Genomic DNA, 6000 nt, shown 5'->3' with positions numbered 1-6000 from the left:
CCTGATCGCTGGGCGGTCCCTAAATGTCCGTTGGCCTTCCTTTGCCTTGGCTCCTGCTGGCACTGAGTCTGGCTTGGCTTTATTCACCTTAACTATTGCAATTGTGCCTTGGAATTGCTCATTACTATGCAGATGGCTGCTGGTTTCAATGCTGTCTGGTTTTTTGCAAGTTCCAATACACATGATTTCTGCACTTGCTCAATTTTGCCTGTGCTGGCTGAATTTCCTTTCAGTCTTTGCGGTTCTCCATTTTAAGTCGGGAAGTGGCCAACCCAGGTGGCTACACACCCTCCTTGTGATCCCTAACGCGAAGCGTGAAGGATCACATAACTGCGTTGTCTTCATTCCCTGACCCGGCGCGTACTCTTCCATGGCCTCTACACTGACAATAATTATGCAATGAAAATTTTTAACTAACATTGTAAGTGGCGCTATGTCAAAACAGGGACATGCATTACAAAATTTTAAAAAACGGTACCTCTAACTGTCCTCAATAAACTGCACTCGCTAAACATTCAGTCATATTAACTTCCTAAACAATACAAAATGAAAGCAACATTTACATTTTTCCTGGTTTGGCAGTCAAACACAGGGGTGTACAATATTTCCATTTCTTTATTTACAAAAGATGCAATACAAATGGTCTTTATTGTAGATCAAGGGGTTCGCAGAGTATCGCCAACACTAACAGGGATTCGACTACGTAGGAAAGGGAGTACCATGTTATGAGCTTATCACACCATGATGGTGTGGTGTTGCCTGTTACTGGGCTCTGGGTGCTATGGGGAAGTGAATCATTAACGGCCGGGGGGGGTTGGGGTCAGGGGGTTCGCGTTCGCGCGCAACCGAATACACATCGTAATGGTGGTGATTAACACGGAGAATGTCCTCGCTGTTCTTCTTCTTTCTCTTTTCTTCTCTTCCTTTCCGTTTCGTCTCGTTTCCTGGAGCTTCTGGGGTTCTATGGATCAAGCTTAGTGTCTGTTACCATCTGGTTAATATTTTGTGCGTTAGTATGTCTGTCCTTTAGTGCCAATTCTCCCTTTACAATTTGTCACCATGTGTGACTCCCTCATTTAAAAAAAAAACCGAATATTCAGGACAAGACACACTTAAAAATACTGAACCAGTGCGAGCCGTCTCGCAGGCTGTGCGATTTACCATCCAAATGTTTGAGGATGTAAATAGTATAGAGATGGCAACCTAAGGGTCACCGGAAAACAAAACCTTTTTGAACCAAGAGTGCCGAAATTAGGTGTGTATGGGCCACGACGGGTAAGAATTGGATGGAATCCCCGGGTAGGACGGTGACCAATGCTGTGTGTGCTCTACCCGAGCGTAGCTGACCAGAGGGGGGGTCCTCAGGCAGGGCGGAGACCAATACCGTTTCTCTACTGCCTGACCAACCGACAAGAACGGGCAAAAATGTAGTCATCGTGGGGGGGTTGCTGTAAAGGTTCTACCGTCGAACCAGAAGAGCAGTTATGAACGGGGGTCTGGCAAGCTCTCAGCGGTTTCTGCCGATAAGCGTGCTGGCAAGTTCTCATAGGTTTCTGCCGAAAAATATGGCGTGTGGCCGTGGAAATCTTTTTGGGGGGATCTTGCGTACAACACATAACAAGAACACTAACAAACAACATTGAACATGCTGCAGGTTCCATCAGAAAGGACACCGTTTCTCCCAAGCGGTTCCTCTTTAAAAAATCATCTGGACACCTAAGTTATCAGTTGCGAACAGGGTCGCAAAGGTTCTCGTTTTGGTAGTCAGACTCAAAGTCATCATCGTCTCCCGGATGCCATACTCTCGAATGTATAAGGGCTGATAGGGCTGCATGGTGCGATTTGGGGTCCATCTCGTCGTTCCGGACGAGCCTGAATGAATTATCGCGGTGCCAAAAGGTGGTGTCTAGTTCTGTGGAGACGGAATCGTCATCGTAGGCCGGTGGTCTTTGGTGGGGTTTGTTGAGGAATGTGATGAGGAAGGGATCACTCGAATCGTGGTCAGATTCGCTGGGTGTGGGTCCTGTTGCCTGCGGATAGTAGGGAGGCGTGCTGTGGCTATTGTCTGAGTCACAGTCGCTGCTGTCTGTGGGCGTTCCGGGGCGGAGTCGAGAGGTCGGGGGTGGAGTCGAGTACGAGTCCGTGGATGTGGTGGCCGTGTTGGGGGAGGGAAGGGATACGTTGGCTGTGGGCGGGGTGTGGTCTGCTGCGTCGAGAATGATGTGATGTGCGTGGTTGGACTGTGGGCCTTAAGCTGGTTGATATGGAACCACGCAGTCTTTCCGTTGGGGTACTTAATTTTATAGACGGAGGGGCTTACTTTGTCCGCAATGGAGTATGGACCCGAATACTTTGGTGACAGGAATGTGCTGGGGTTGTAAATTGAGAGCATGACCTGCTGTCCTACCTCAAACTCAGTCGCATGCACTGTCTTGTCGAAACAGGCCTTGCTCTGTTTCCTACTTGTGCCTAATCTTACTGCGACTGCTAGCTGAGCGGTTTTTACATTTTCCACTAATTGTTTGACTGCGTTCTCGTGTGTGAGGGCCGTCACTTCAGGGCTGGTCAAGTCCAATCCTAATAAAAATTCTGTGCCTTTCGTGGGGAGTCCGGTCATGAGAGTGTGCGGGGTGTAACCTGTGGATGTTGAAATAGTATTTCTCAAAAACATCAGCGCAAAAGGGAGGACTGAATCCCAAGTGGTGTTGTTTTGTTGGACCATTTTTCTGAGGGTGGCTTTTAGGGTCCGATTCATGCTCTCCACGATACCACTTAACAGGGGGTGGTATGCAATGTGGAAGTTTTGGGTAATGCCAAATATTGTGAGGACGTTCTTCATGACACGTCCCGTAAAATGGGAACCTTGGTCGGACTCAATGGGAGTCCCCATCTCGTAAAGATGTAGTGGGTTAAGATCTTGGCTGTGGTCTTTGCCGTGTTCGTTCTGGGTGGGAATGACTCTACCCATTTCATAAAAGTGTCAATGACGATTAATACGTATTTGTAACCATTCCTGCAAGGGGGCAATGGTTTATAAAATCGATCTGGAGGTTAGTCCAGGGGCCATTAACGGGGCGGGTGTGGCTAAGTTGAGCCTTCTTTGCGTATCTGTCCGGATTGTTCTGGGCACAGATAAGGCAATTCTCAACGTAGTGCGTTACGTCTTCTTTTAAACTTGGCCACCAACAGAGCTGCCTGAGGTGGGCTGTAGTGGGATCAATTCACTGATGTCCATGACTGTCATGGAATAAACAAATAAGTTGATTCCTGTCCTGTTCAGGAACCACATAAAGTGTTTCTTTTAACACCACACCGTCATGTGTGGTCAGTGCATTTTTAAATCTATTGTAAGTTGCCGTAAATTTTCCTTTTAGAATCTCCCTGAGATTGATATCCTGCTTCTGGGCCTGCACTAAATCCTCGATCTTTGTCTGCGAGACCTGAACTGCATTCACTGGTGCGCTTTCGGGGGGTGTCCAAAAATATCCATGCCTGGAACATGCTTTGGCCAGTGCGTCGGCCTTTACATTTCCAGGGGGGGGGGAGAGGAACGGTGGTGACTGCGAACTTTAACAATTCCGAATGTCCTGTCCTGTGCTTTCTGTAAAATGTGGCGGAGCAATGGGGCTGAAGGGAGGGGTTTTCCGTTTGCGGAAACAAATCCTCTTGCATTCCACAGGGGTAGGAATTCTGTAAGGCTATTGCAGACATAGAGGCTGTCCGAGTATATGTCTGCTGGGCTGGGGAAGGAATCTGGGTGATTCACAATGTACGCAGCGGCTGCTAGTTCTGACGCCTGTGCGACTAAGTGGCCTGGTAGCTTTAAGGAGATCTCTTCTCGGGTGCGTCCTCGACATATATGCCGCATCCTGTAATGCGCTTCCCATCTAATACTGTGGAAGAACCATCCACATATATCCTTAAAGGTGCGCACGTGTCTGTAGCTGGGGGCTCTAGGGTGAACTACCTATTTTTCTGGGGGGTGTTTTCGCAATAAAGTGGCCTGTGTTGTGGTGCGGTGAGATGATTTCACATTCATGGGGGGTGCCTGGGTACTGAAGGTTATCGGCTTAGAAAGTGTGGGTCTTGGTCCTTTTAACAGTGATGTCCCGTCCCTGCAAAAGAAGGGTCCATCTAGCTGCTCTAATTTGGCTAACTGTACCGTCCTTAAGTCGTCCGTCCAGTAAAAGTTGGGTGGGGGTGTGTTCTGTGAGGATTGTGATGGGGTTTAGTCCAGTTATGTAGGAAAAATACTGAACTGCCCAGAAAACTACGAGCAGGTGCCTTTCACAGGCTGAAAATCCCTGCTCCACAGGATCTAAAAGTCTGGAGGCGTAAGCCACGGGTCGTAATTGTTCGTGCCGTTCCTGGAGGAGCACGGCCGTAAGGGTGCAGTCTGTGCTAGCTATCTCTATAGCATAGGGGGAAAGCGGGTCTGGACCCTGTAGTGCGGGGGCTGCAATGAGGGCTCTTTTCAAAGCATCCACAGCATCCATATGCTGCGGAAGCCATTCCCAAGGCGCTCCTTTCCTTAGGAGTTCCGAGAGGGGTGCTGCCTTGCTGGTGAAACCGTCAATGTGGTTTCGGCAGCAGCCAACCAGTCCTAAAAACGACCGGAGGGCTGAAACCTTCTGGGGAAGGGGCAATTTGGCAATCGAGTCAATTCTTTTGTGCTCGATCTCGCGTTTACCGTGCGTGATAATTGTACCCAAATATATCACCTTGTTTTCCAAAATCTGGGCCTTTTTGGGGTTTACTTTGCAACCAATTTTCTGTCGGAGTTCCAGGAGTTCGGCCAGAAGCTCGATGTGCTGTGCCTTGGTGTCTGTCTGCAGTAATAGGTCGTCCACATACTGGACCAGACATTCGGGGCGAGAAAATTTTGATAATCCATTTGCCAGCTGTCGGTGGAAAATGGAGGGGGAGTTGTGGAATCCTTGTGGAAGACACGTCCACATGTACTGCTGATTTTTAAAAGTGAAGGCAAATTTGTATTGGCGTGCTTTTGCCAATGGAATGGACCAGAATCCATTACTGATGTCCAAAACCGTAAAGTATTGTGAGTTGAGTCCCTGTTTGAGCATGGTCTCGGGACTTGTGGCTACCATGGGGGCTGCTGCGGGGGTGACTTTGTTGAGTTCCCGGTAATCGATGGGTCAGTCACCATGATCCATCGGGCTTTCTCACTGGCCAAATCGGGGCATTATTAGTGGAGGCTACTGATCGGAGTACACCCTGCTCTAATCAGCTGTCGATAACTTTTGTGATTTCTCCCTCTGCCTCTTGGGGAAATCCGTATTGCTTTTGGGGTCTCGGGTCAGGTCCTGTGATTTGAACGGAACCAGTCATCCGGCCACAGTCGTGTTTGTGTGTCGCGAATGCTGTCCTGTGCTTCTGCATAACTGCCCTAACCTTCTTGTCTGTGCTAATCATGGTTGGGTCAAACCAAAATTCGCTGACTGCGCTAATCTGGTTAGCGTATTCACCTATTGTGAGCGTTGAGGGGGCTCTTGCGGATTTTGCCATTCTCCAAACACATTGGTTTACCGGATCAAATGAAAGGTGGTGGGAGTTCATAAAGTCAATTCCCAAAATGTGTTCTGCTGTGTGGGGTAGATCGACTAAAACTATGGGGTGTTTTGTCGTTATATTGCAAATCTGAATGGGTACAGGGGCTGTGATGTGTCCCTGCTGTGAGTGGCCTGTGAAGCCGCTGATGGTGATGGTGGCTGTAGTGGACCACATGTCTTTCTGGAATATGGTGGAGGAATTGATTGTGGTGCGGGACCCTCCTGTGTCCCAGAGAAATTCGATGGGCTGTCCCCATATCTTTGCTGCAACTACTGGTCGGCCGGACCTATCCCAAAGGGTGTCGCAGACCCAGCTGGGGAAGCCCGAACACCGTCAGTCTGTTCCGTTCAGGTTCGTCTGGTCTGAATGGGTGCTCACACTATGTATGGGCTCTGTCCTATTCTTATTCAGAGTGCCTGCCTGCTGGGC

The sequence above is a fragment of the Scyliorhinus torazame genome, chromosome 14 (genome assembly GCF_047496885.1).
Source record: "Scyliorhinus torazame isolate Kashiwa2021f chromosome 14, sScyTor2.1, whole genome shotgun sequence".
Classification (NCBI taxonomy): Eukaryota; Metazoa; Chordata; class Chondrichthyes; order Carcharhiniformes; family Scyliorhinidae; genus Scyliorhinus; species Scyliorhinus torazame.
The sequence above is the reverse complement of the archived record's forward strand: the minus strand, read 5'-3'. Positions refer to the sequence as shown.